Source organism: Heliangelus exortis, chromosome 3 (genome assembly GCF_036169615.1).
Source record: "Heliangelus exortis chromosome 3, bHelExo1.hap1, whole genome shotgun sequence".
Classification (NCBI taxonomy): domain Eukaryota; kingdom Metazoa; phylum Chordata; class Aves; order Apodiformes; family Trochilidae; genus Heliangelus; species Heliangelus exortis.
Genome location: NC_092424.1, coordinates 36,567,769 through 36,581,100, shown reverse-complemented (window position 1 = coordinate 36,581,100; position 13,332 = coordinate 36,567,769). Strand labels below are relative to the sequence as shown.

General features: G+C 38.9%; 1 long non-coding RNA gene across 1 annotated transcript; it reads left to right on the top strand.

Annotated features, from left to right (window-relative positions):
* Window positions 1-3,275: 3,275 nt before the first annotated feature.
* LOC139795505 (uncharacterized) lies at window positions 3,276-11,875 on the top strand. Its single transcript, XR_011725527.1, has 3 exons — window positions 3,276-3,344; window positions 10,125-10,171; window positions 11,664-11,875. It is a non-coding gene; the product is annotated as an uncharacterized lncRNA (long non-coding RNA).
* The last annotated feature ends 1,457 nt before the right edge of the window (window positions 11,876-13,332 follow it).

The following is a 13,332-nucleotide window of genomic DNA, read 5'->3' as shown; positions in this document are numbered from 1 at the left end:
CTTGGTGCTTACTGGGGCTTTAAAGAAAGGGGCTAACAAAGGGGTCTCACGAGCAGACCTGTGCCCAAATGTGGTCAGAGGAGGTGCTTATAGTTTGCTTCCTTCAGTTTTCGTCTGCCCAACTGCACAAGGATGCTGAAGCAGGTGCTTACAGGAGAGCAGCTGTCTGAGAGTCTGAGACTGATGGGGCGCTCAGGTGAAGATCTAGAAGTGAGCAAAATGCACAGAAGCTTTCTTGCCTGTCAAGAGAAAGAAGGTTTTCTGTGGGGAGCCCCAGCTAGACTTAGCCCAAGGAATGGCATCAGCACCGCTGCCTGTATTGAACAAAGCTTTTTAAATCCTTACCAAGAAGCAAAATCTCAGCTGAGAAATGTCAACAGAGCTTTTACGGCAGCCTGAAAATTAATTGTCCTCTGAAATGGCAGTCCTCAATTTAGGCTTAATCTCTCTTGCATTACTCAGGTAGCTATTGTGAAGTATCACCCCGCTTGCGGCTCTTGCTGACAGTTTCTATATCCCTTCACCACGCCCACATAGGAAGGAAAACAATCACATAAATCCCTCTTGCAGGGCATGCTCAAACTCGTTTCTTATTGTGGGGCAAATTTATGGTCCCATTTACTATGTAATCTTTAAAAGGGACTGGCTGGTGGTTGAAGGTCTAAAATTACAGATGACCTGGGTGTAAGCAAAAGTGGATTTGTTAAAAAATCTGCGTTTAAGGGAGGAATGAAGGTGGAGGCAGGGGAAACCTAAATGTTCCCCGTGTAGTTTATGACCTTCCCTAAAATAAGTAAAAAAAAAAAAAAAAAAAAGCAACTTCAAGAAAGGTAGAAAAGCAGTTTTCATTTTGCAGCTCTAAATATCTGTTTATCCCACTGCCATGATGTGAGCATGCCCAGTTGGGATGATTTAGCACTCTGCTGATGACTACCAACGGAAGGACTTCATGTGAAAAGGTAGTCTGCCACGGCTAATGGGCTCTTGTTTCAAAGGGATGCTGTGTGTACATTACTAGTGTATGGAGAAGGTGCAGAAAGGCCTCAGCAGACATTAGGAATGGAGTGTTGTTGATGATGAAAAGGCACTTTGCCGTTGAGGGAATGGTGGGAGAGAAAAGGCGTATCTGTCTTTTTGATTAGAAATGCATGCTTCCTTTCATCATCTGAGCTGAAAAATTGGCTTCTGCTCTTGGTTTATGAAACCATTTTTCTTTTCCCTTCCTTCCCAGGTTTGCAAACTCTTTAATAAATTAGTTACCGTGAGGTGCATGGGTGCAACAATCACCTTAGAGGCTTTTCCCAAATGCATCTTTAATATTTTATAAGTATTTAAATAGATTTATTCAATGTGAACAGCCTGATTTATTAACACTGGCACTCTGGCATGAAAAGGGGGTTCAATACAAATTATGTTGTGTCAGAAATTTTTAGCAGCTAGATCTCAATTTACCAACAGATTCTTGGAAGTCAGGAAATAATAGGACCCACCCCATGTTAATATTTAATCAGGATTTGGTGCCAGATAGGAGAAGCTGTCGAACGAATGAGACACAATGAGGGGAGCCCTGTATTACATTAATATATACATCATATGTGTTCACATCTCAGAAGGAGGGGGAGAAGTGGGTCAGTTATTATGGCAAATGAGAGGCTCAGACCTGCCACTGAATAAAGATGCTTTGTCAGGCTCTGAGAGCCGACCAAATGAAGTTAAAGTCTCACTGCAGACACATGTGAGAAGAAGACTGGATGACCCAGTGCGAGACTTGTTTCCCTTTTGAAATTTTGGGTCCAAGGGATACCTTTCCTTGTGAATATTCAGAAAGTAATCATTGTCAGCAAAAACACTGAACCTGACGTGATAGTGGAGCTGCTTTGTAAAGCACTTTGCAGTGACACAATGAGAAGGGTGTTACCAAACCTAATAGTCTCCTAAATAACTATTGCACCAAGGGTATGGGAGGGTTGGATTTACTAGTCCTCTGTAGGTCAGTACTCTGTTGGTTTGAATTTTACAAAATTCATTTTCATTCAGAAGTGCCATGTAAGATTATGTTTTTATATGGCCTGGTACATTGCTCTAATAAAAACAAATCGATTTTATTTCTGCATGGAAACACCATACCACTTTCTCAGAGCACAGATTTTGGATATAAATTTAATGGATTTTATTTCTGCATGGAAACACCCAACCAGTTTCTCAGTGCATATTTTGGATATAAATTTAAATTGCAAGGAAGCAAAGTTTCTCATAGTAATGTTCACTTACTTGAACAGATGAACATAAAGGTATGATTGCAAAATAGCTCTGCCCACCAGCATCCAGTTAGGAGAGGTTCAGACAAGTTAGGAGTCTTCTCAAAAACTGGCAACATCTTATTTCTGCTGAGTACCACTGAGACAGCCTCCCCCAGACCATCCCACAAGACAGGGGCTAAATAGGTGAATGGAGAGTGAAAAAGAAAGCTTCAGCCAGCCACAGATACTGGATAAGAGGAGAAAAAAGGACATCTCCAATGCCACAGATCTTTTCCTGGAATTTTTCAGGATGACCCAGCAATGAAGAAATCCTCCAGTGGTCAAGACTCCCTAGCCATAATTGCATGCTCTTGTGCAAGGGTTGAGTTCTTCAGAGGGTGTGAACTAGAGTAGTGTGGTTGAAGTGCCTGGAATAACACTGGTGGGCACTGGTTGAAATTTTGGCCTGTAGCTGAACTGGTGACAGTGAGCTAGTCTTCTGGTAGGAATTCATTAATTTCTTTTTCTCATTTAATTATGTTTATTTCTATCCTTTTAAACATGTAATGTGTTTTGTTTCCTTGTGTGCTTGCTTTATTTAAAGAAAGAAGAGTTGCTAGTCCTTTGCTAGTCCTTTGCAATATTAATACTAAAAAAAAAAAAAAATTGGTTGATACTCCAGTAGAAAGACTGGGTCAAGACATGGGGCAGCTCCACACATCTGGTTCTGCCAAAGTTTTGTTGAAATAGTTTATTGTAAAATTAGATTACTTATAAAATTAGCCTCCCTTAATTTGTACTGTGATAGTTGGCCTGTTCCTGAAGCTATCAGGATCACAGTTCTTTAGGAATTTCTTAATATGTTGTTTTGAGGGGGAAGATAAGTGTTGGATAGGAGCAGAATGTTATGCCTGGCTTCTTTATGCTGCTCATGGTGAAATTAAATTTGTTTCTGTGGGGTGTATACCTGGAGATGTTTTGATGACATGGTGGTAGATCCAGAAAAAGTTCATCTCTATCTGTGTCACTGCTTACAGATCTCCACCTAATCTACCACAATGCAGGCTGGATGCTCGGGGTGGGATTGTTAGTCTTTTCCACAAGGTAGGTGTTGGAGCTGTTGTAAGTATCTATTCATATAGTACCTCAAGTCTAAACAGAGATATGACCTACTTCATATAAAATTTTAACAGAGACCTTAACTATTTCAGCTGTGAGAATTATCATAGTTCAGAAAAGAGTAAATTTCTTTCTATTCCAGAGAGGGAGTGTGTCCCTTGGCAGTCAGGGTTATATTGTTGCAGGTTTGGGGGACAAAAGGTCCAGATTTCTGCTGAATTCATGCTTTTCTTCCTCTGGGCAGCACTTGTTTAGGAGTTACCTGTGCATTGATGGGTGAGGAGGCATGTTTTCTACTTTATCCTATGAAACCTGTTCTTGTATTGAGAAAAAATGCATGCCCCGAAGTTAACTTCTACATTCACTGATTTGCTTTTTAAACCACTGCAATTTTTTCATATCTAATCTCAGCATTCATAGTAATGGCATATTAAGTCTTCATTGTGGCACATGACATCTAATCAAGGTGATCTCTTTGGTAGGCATTTTCATAGAATCATTAGGGTTGGAAAGGACCTCTAATGTCATCAAGTCCAACCATCAGCCCAGCACCACCAGCCAAAAAAACCGTGTCCTCAAGTGTTACATCCACATCAGGGATGATGGCTCTGTGAGAAATTTTTATACAGTCACAGGCAAAGAAATTTCTATTACTTTCATCTCCGGAAAAGAATAACATCTATTCCAAACTTGAATACATATGAATAAATTTTCTCTAAAGTTTTTCAAGTAGAGGATAGATGGGAAAGAAGAGAAGATAATATCAGGGGGAATACAGCAAGTTTCCCAACTCGAATGTGTGAAGTTCAACTACATTGGTATTAGGATAAATATTAGATAAACTACTATTATAGAAACATTGTAGAAAGTTAAAGAAAGTGGTAAAGGTTTTTTAGCTGAGTCTATACTGTTCAAAGGTTCATCTTTGGCTTCTGAAAAATTTGACCAGCTAGAAATATGCCTGAAAGCATGGAAATTTCAGCCTGTTTCATCCCAAAGGAGACAGCAATTGAAAGAGGAGCAGCTTCTACAGTCTTCCACTGATCAGGGCCTTTCTTGGAGAAATGGTCTCTCTTTGGTCTTCAGGAGAGTTATAAGGTACTACTTTCTGTGCTAGTGAAGCCAAAGTGGTTATCACAGAAATCTGAATGTGATTGTAATTATAGCTTTTATTATTGGAACAGCTGTAGCCAAGATTTTAACAGTCAATTATATATGGAGCGTTATTGGCAAAGGGTGTTTAATATTCAACAAATTCAACAATCTTTGCTAACCATGAACATACCTGATACGATAATGAACTTTATTTGAAAGATCAGCATGAGATAAAGGAGTTAAATTTAGCTGTAGCAATAACATGAGGGGATATCTTGAATTCATTTTATTTGGAAACAGAAAACTCTGAATGTTGTTATACTATCTTTCTGAGAGCATAAAGTGAATGTTTGGTAACCAGAGATTTGTATTGCTGGAGAGAATCACTTTCACTAAGGCTGCAGTAACTGAATGTTTAAATGTGCAGGGCTGAACTGTCAAAGCACGTAACAACATCTTTAAATAAAATGGATGTGGCTAGAGCTGCCTTTATCAGTGTCCTCCTCTGACAGACAACTGCTTAAGGTTCCATTCTGTTCCCATTGAGGTCAGTGAAGAATCTCCTGGTAACCTGAAATGATTCGTGGCGTAGACCTTGCCAGGGAAAAAAAGACAAGTCTCAAAGCACTGAGAAAGGTGTGCTGCTACCCACAGCACGTGGGTTGTTTATACCCATTCAGAGTGATATTGCCAACCCCCAGCATTCATAACTGTGGCTTGAGACCCTTGCAAGAGCCACATCTAACACAGAAGTCTCAGCCCTCACAGGAGATTAATTTTTTCAGTCTTCCAGTTCTAATTCATTAGCCATCTTTGGTAGTTAAAATACCTAGGTTTTCAGGTTGACTGAAGGCTCATAAAACCTCTTGCACTGTTTTTGGTTTATTTTTATTAAAGCTGGCAATCTCTGATAACCAACAGTAGGCTTAAGTCAGAAAGGCTCACGTGGCAAAAACTGACCCAACCACACCACTATGAAGGACGAAGAAAGTAAGTGCTGGTTGGTCCTTATTCCTGGTACAGCAGGGTTTGTTTGAGTTGTTTGTAGGTTTATTTATTTATTTTAACTTCTCATTTGTGTCGATGGCTGTGTGGACCTCAAGTGTGAATTCTGGAGCAAGAGAGGAGGTTGTAAAGTGACCGTGGAACACAGGGACAAGGCAGGCAGGCTTGTGTGGTGGGTGTTATCTGCTCCCACCCTCCAGACTACTTCCACACTGGCAGAAAGACATGTCTCCTCTTTTCAGTCTCATTTTGGCAATTCTCAGCAAGCATTTGAATTTTTATTTGAGCTTGGGTCTTTCTCTTCAGTCTCACTCTCTTTCTGATTGCCTCTGCTTGGACCTGGTGGACCCATATTCTGCAAACAGAAAGTGTCATTGTCAGCATACAAACTGAAATACTCCAACCAGAACTTCCTTCTGGTTCTCAGTTTCAAAAACACAGCTCAAATTCTTAACTGAGTAACCTGAACTTCTCTGTAATCTACATATCAGTGTGTGTGGATGTAATGGACATGTCAGTGCTGTGTACACTAACACTTTTAAGTCATATAATGGGCCTGTTCACTAGAAGAATAAACACACCATGCAATTTAACTGCAAACTGAAGGGTGGAGGTGGGATACAGAGGAAAATGCTCACTGAGAGCTTATCTACAATGTAAAAATGGCTACAGTCCTTTTGCAGATTTTGGGGATGATCTGCAGGAGTATTCTTAATTTTGAGAACTGATTGTTTAATCATGTCCTTTGAATGGTGGGAAGACAGAAAATGAAATGGAGAGAATTTCTTCTTCCAAGCACTCTTCAGCTCTTAAGAGGCTTTTGTATCACCTGTGCAAGCCTGCAATTGGTTATTGCAGGATATGGTACTTTTATGCAGAGAAAAGGATTAGGAAAAAAAATATGTGAAATATAACAAAAGGCAATATTCAGAATTGCACTGTTAGGAGGCACAGCTGAAATCAATGGGAGTTTGATCATGAAAGCACAGCAGGACCATGCCATATATAGAAAAGCACAATCTGTCAAAATTAAGTGTGTAGTTTATGGTATGCTTTTTGTTTGAAATAACATATTGCCTCCTATTTATAGTAAAGAAGACTAAACAATTCTCTGTGTCTGCATTTAAGAGTTTAAGAGAGGGTAAGGATACCTTTTACCTGGAAATTGTTAGCAATTGTTACCTCAAAACTGTTAGCAGTGATATAAATGAATACCTGCAATTTTACAGGCATATAAATCTGAAGCGTCTGCTTACATAGCCCCGCTCTGTCTGCATTATTGGCTGGATCTGAGGATCACTGCTGGAGGACTACTAGGAAACAAATGAACTTGCAAGGCATAGTATCTTAAAGGAAACTATAAATGGGATAGGTCAAGGACTAGGCATGTAAGAGACAGGAAAAAAATCTTCCTTTTAGTTTATACAAATCCTGCTTCCATGTCTGCACAGATTCCTAATAAGGAATAGTAACTTTTTGAGGCACTAGGCCTGTACATATTTCCTGACCTTATAATTCTCACAGTTCTAGACATTCCAAGGTAGGGGGTCATTCAGACAGAGTTGTAATTTCTTGTGCATATTTATTTCCAAAGTATCTTTTGCATAGTTTCCCAGTGAAATCATGTGCTGGGGCTGGGGAATGCTAAATAGGTTATTTTTCAAGCTTGCATATAAAGGGCCTGTCAAAGTGGACTGTTTTGGACTTATCGAGTGAAAGTGCCAGAGCCAAAACATGATGTTTGTAGCTTGTCCTTCCCAATCCTGGTTACGAGCTGGGCTCTCAACCTTCCTACAGAAGGTGATGTAAGAAGGTTAAGGAGCTCTGGTTTTGTTATCAGTGAGGATTTTAAGAATGATAGAAGTCTTGAATGTGTACATTTGCACAAGAGTAGTGTGACCTGAGCCCTCTGCCCCAAACTACATTTTGTTAACCCTTTGGCATTAGATTTGTGTTCATTTTCCTTCCTATTCTGTAAATAAACACACGACATATTTTAGGGGGGAAGAGGTTGTAGAAGCCCAGCCTCCCTGTACATAACCTTAACTGGTTGTGAAAGCACATTTTGAAGTCATTTTCTCAGTCCATCAAGATACATGCTTTTTTTCCTAAGCAATCACATTTATCTGATCAAAGAATTAACATCAGGGAGCAGCTAAGACATCATGAATTTTGAATATTCATTTCTGAAAATCCATCAGCAAGCAGCAGCAAGAAGTTATCTACTGTCTGAAAGAGGTTTATACAAAGTATTTGTCTGACCATTTCCAAAACCAAAAAAATTTCTCTGATAAAACTCCTGCAAATAATGTATTCATCAAGGAGATGCTAAACTTGAGAGGAAAGAGTTTGCCCTTAATGCTGTGTATGCCCTGCTCAAAGCAGCAGTAAGGAAGGTTAGTCAGACCTCAGCTTTTATCAAGATGTGCCTAACTAATCTAGATTGAATTGTGGGCACTTTGTTTCTGAACTCCAAAAATATGTAATGCATTTGGGACTGAGGTTTTCAAGTTCTTGTTGAAAAGTGTATACTTTCTGCTTGCAAAAATTCCTGTAGAAGAATCTAACCTTTTTCTAAGCATTTGAAAAGGATGGCAAGGGGAAGATCCTGTGGAAATTGGGTATGTTTTTACAGATTTCTGGTGACAGTAAGTATCATTTTATAAAACACCAGTTAGACTGCATATGACATATGGAGACAATTTCTGCCTCAGCTATATTTACCTTTCCCTTTGATCTAATGGGAACAGCTCATGTATATTGAGGCAGAGCTTGGTCTACAGTATCCTGTTTGGTTTGTGTATTGGAAGAAGTTTGGAATAGCTAAGTTGGCACGTGCTGTTGTAACTAAGAGGGCAAAATGGTGCGATGAGCCTGATTTAGTCATGTAGAGGGACAGCTACGAGGTGATATGAGTTAAATGCATTAAGTGCTGCCTTTTTCCTTTATCATTAGAGAATCACTGAAATGTAAGACTGGAAGGAAACTCCACAGACCATATATTTTGTTCTCATGCTTGAAGGCAGGATCAATTACACAGCCATCCCTGGTAGCCATTTAAGTAAAATGTTACTGGAATGAAGAGATATTCTTTATACTTAAAAGAGGGAACACTGTCAGCACACTTAGTTACTTACCTTCGGAAAAAGAAGAAGGAAAAAAACACATAAAAGAGAGGTTATTCCAGCTCTTTAGGAGTTATCATTCAAACTGTTTGATGATTTGCTTGGGATCATTGGAGAAGCCTGACTAGAAGATAAGTGAAATGTAAGACAGGATATGCAGAAGTGAAAAATAAGGAGATATCTATCATAGAAAGGCTAGGGAACACATTGAACAACCTTCCAGTTGAGGTGGTGAGCTCCAAAGGCAATAGTATGCTTGGGCAACCACTGAATGGGGATGTGGAATTTGGTAATACAAAGAGCTTTGGGCTGTGTTTTTGAGCTTTGAATTGAGCTGACTTTTGAGCTGACTCCTTCGAAGTTCAGAAGTGAGATTTTGCATGCCTTGTCCCCCTTGCTTAGTATTGGAGCAGGTATATGTGTTTGCTGAACACAAACGCACAATAAGTTAAGTTTCAAAGTTTCTTAAAGTTATGCAGAAGAGAGAGAAGAACTAAGAGGGTTGCTCTTCAGATCCACATGGATCATGCTTGCCTCTACTGTAAGGCTTCCTGCCTTATTGTTGCAAGTTGCTTTTCTAAAGCCAGACTGTTTCATTTGACTTTTGTCATAGCCGCATTTACTCTGCTCTGCTCTTAAGTGTAAACGCTACAATTATTTGCAGTTATTGATAATTTATTCTATCAATATAATATTTTTATATTATGCATCTTTAATACCACTATTAACTGTTTTGGGTCATTTCTTATTTGTATACCAGAAAACTGCTTCCAGTGTTATTACTTATTGGTCATAATCAATTAGGGAAGTTTTTAGACTATGGCAGCCTTATATAAATACACTGGCAAAGTTCACCTCCTATGATTTCTGACAATTAAATTGTTCTGTCACTTTGGGACCTTCATTAATCTCAACTTGTCATCCTTGTTTATGCAGGTTATAATGGCCTGTGTGTGTAAGTGAAATGAGATGCTAAAAGCCCTTGGCTGTTTAACTCTTTGATGAAAGTCAAGGAGGAATATGTTGTTGAAGGGAAAAGTTGAAATTTTTTTTTCATCCCCCAAAATAGCACCATGGAAATTATTGTACTGTTTAATGACTAGCTGTGAAATAAGCCAAGGGAAAGTTTTGTAAAGGGGTGAAGAAAATTGGGTTGATGGTACTGTTTTCACAGTCCTTTGTATGTCTGCATGAGCATGCATACAGATAAAGATATGGCAACATGGATATCTTTCTCTTCCAGGGAAGTGTTATGAAGGTGTCATGTTCCAGCAAGGGAACCTAACAGCCAGAGATTTTCAAGTAACGTAGGGTTGGTGTAAATCAGGTGAAGGACATGGCTAAAGTCTTGAAATCTTGAGATGTGAGTGTTACTAGTAAGCCCTTTGATTTGGGTAGTTCTGGCAGACTGATTACTTGGGACCACTGCCAGAACACTTCTGGGGACTTTGGGAATTAAAAGTTCATTTACAAAATCAAATTTAATATTTAAGTACCTGGGAAAGTTTACAATTTTCTTCTTTCTTAAATTACCTCCTAGAATTTGAAGATGGGCTTTCTGCTATCTCCTGATGTCTCCAAACGCAGGTGATTATTTATTATCTCATGCCCTTTTTTTGCATCTTTAAAGGTTTTAAGAGGCTTTTTAGAGTGGTCACCCTACAGCACCAACACCATTACTTGTATTAACCTCAGGCAGATCTCCTTGATGATCCTTCCTTCTGGAATGGCCTTTCACTATACAGCTCTCTAAACTATAATTGGATCCTCACCTGGCACCACGCACTGAAGGTGCAGGTACCTTTTATTCCATGCAGTTCATGAAACTTGGTTTTTCCTCTTGAGCAAGTCCCTGCTGAAATTGAACCCAACCTAATAGAACTTAATTCTCATTTGCAATTGGAAATGAGGAGCCAGGTCAAAGCAAGCAGTGCACTGTCCCAAGCTGGAGCAAAGCTGGAGATGGAGCACAGGTCTCCTGACCTGCTCAGAGCCACCATCCATACACAGCTGGCCAAGGTTAAAAAATAAGAATAGCCTTAGAGTTATCCATCTCAAATCTAAAAGGAGTGTAATGATATGCTATTCCCTGCACCCTGAGAAACATACGAGTGACATCCTCTCTCTGAGCACTAATTACCATAATTCTTAGACTAGAGAGAGATCCAGAACACTGCACAAATTATCACCCAATATCTTTAATAAATGTGGATGGTAAGTTACTTCCAAAGGTGCTGGTTAATAATCTGGAACGCATATTCCCAGACCTAATTCATTTCAGTCAGGTGGGATTTATTAGGAATTGGACTGTCATGCAGTTGTATGAGGCAACTCTTCAGTATAGTAAGTTCACACAGAAGCAAAGGAGAAAACTGGGGTGTCTCACTGTAATATAAATGACTTAGGCCATACAAAGCCAGACTGTTTCTGACTTTCCTAGATGTTTAGCTATGGGCAGCTCTTTGACACGGTACAGTAAAATCCAGTGGCACCTTTCAATCTATTGTAAAAATGCTGATGTTGTTGGGTTAATGGCTAGGCTTCCTAAGTCACAAAGAGAAGAATGGCAGAGCTGCTCTCCCATTTTTACTTCATCCATATTTCACATCATAACTGCCTTTCTTTTTTCTTTTCTGAGACTGATTTATAAAGAAAACCAAATCCCATACGCCTTGGGGATGCCCATTTTCAATGTGGCCGCCTTTCTTTCTGGCCCAGAGAGGAAACAAAGTGATGGGCTCCCACCAAAGATGCCTCAGTGTGTGTGCCTGAAGTTCGGTAGGATAAATGCAAGTCTTGGAGGCAAACTGCCAGATGTTATTTGTTGAAGCTGCCTCTAGGCTGCTCTGAAGCATAGCAACACATGTGCTAGGGCAGAATGAAAGTCAGGGCAACTTTCCAATTTTTTCTTGCTCACAGAGGCTCTCCAGGGGAAGCTGAGTTTAGAAATAGAGAAACAAAAGCCATGGAAATGGGAGATCAGTGTATTTTAGGTTCTAATGCTTAGGCAACTAGAAAACATCATATGTGTAATTTCACCTGCAGTTTTGAACATAAAGCAATATACGTGTCTTTCTAGATACTTCAGCGTATGATGGGATGCATAAATCAGATGGAAGTGCTAGTACTTGCTCCTGAAGCTGTGGGGACAGCATTCCTACTTCTGCTTTGGCAATGTCAACTGATCATATACTTTGGGAATGAGGTAACTCTTTAATGAACCTTTTGAAATAGACTTCTTAAAAATCACACTGGATTTTTCTCAAGATCATACTAAGAAAATTTTGAGGTTACTCGGTTCATTTCTACCCACCACCTTCATACATAAGTATAAAATAAAAAGAATGAAACATTTGTAGTATTGTTTGCAAAATAAGTGATTCATTCAACAAAGAGAAAAATGCTTGCCTAGATAAACATAGCATTGTGGTGAAGCACTGCTTTTGAAGTAACAACCCCACAAAGATGTTATTACTTATTTTCTTCTTACATTATCATTTTTCCATGAACTGGCAGTTTACTTAGACTGCTATCTGTGGGGAAAGTCTATTTTTAGCATGTGTTTGTACAGTGGCCAGTATAGCCAGATGCTGATGTCTAATACTCACCTATTGAAAGTGAAAAGATAGAGCTGAATGTTTAAGAAAGGAACTCTAAAAATAAGTTCACTATACAATGCAAAGAGTGGATATTTAGATCTTAATCTCCATTTCTTTGCAATAGGATGTAGCATTAAAGAGATTATATTGATGTATTTTTTATCCTAGCTGGTAGTTTTCCATTTTTTTTACCCCTCTTGTAGGTTTACCTTAGAGATATTCTCCGTCTTAAAGTTTGCATCAGACACTTTTGGTACTATGTAAATTACATTTAGTACATAATTATGCACAGCCACTAGGTTGCATAAATTCTCATCAGTTTTGCACGTGAACCCTGAAATGAGTACACCTGTAATAGCTTAAGACCTGCAAACTGATTAATTGCACCAGGACCATGTAGCTTGGGTGGGATTCTGCACTGAGATCTTCTAAGGTCTGGTCTCTCGTGTCTGCATGATATTGTGGTATCTTATAGAAATATATGGGGATATATCAGTAATTACCACCCCTCCAGAAGTGGTTGCAGAGTGGAGTGCAGCAGTGGTGCTCTCAAGAAGTGATGTGGGGTCAGCTGAAGATGGACAGTTGAGACTTTTGCTCAGTTCACAGTTCCTTATGAAACTCTGAAATTCACTTCACAAGGTTATTTTTAAAACCTTGTTGAATGCAGTGTTCAAAATTGTATTTACATTAAGAATGACTTTGATGAAAAATGGAAATTTTTATTTTTAGTTTCCGAAGAAGCAGTTTTCCAATTTACATTCATCACTTCTGAGAGAAAAATTCCCATATTTAAAATTAATTTCTGGGACATTTTGAAGATTAACTTAGATAATAGAAGGATAAAACGTGGCTCACAAGTAATTTATTTCTCGATTACAGCCATCTAATATTATCAGTGCATATAAATCAGCTCAGTTTACCAATACCAATTAAGTAAAATGTGGCTTTAAAATCTCACAGTATATTTAAATGAAATGAAATATAAAATTCTTTAAATGAAGTATCTCAATTAATGAATTAGTTTTAAGTTTTCTATAATCACTGAAATCCAGGGTCATAGAGAAGCTTGCTAATGTGGACATACAAATGTGTTTGTGTGTGTGGTCGCTCACATGTCTAAGTATACACAACACACATTTTTGTATC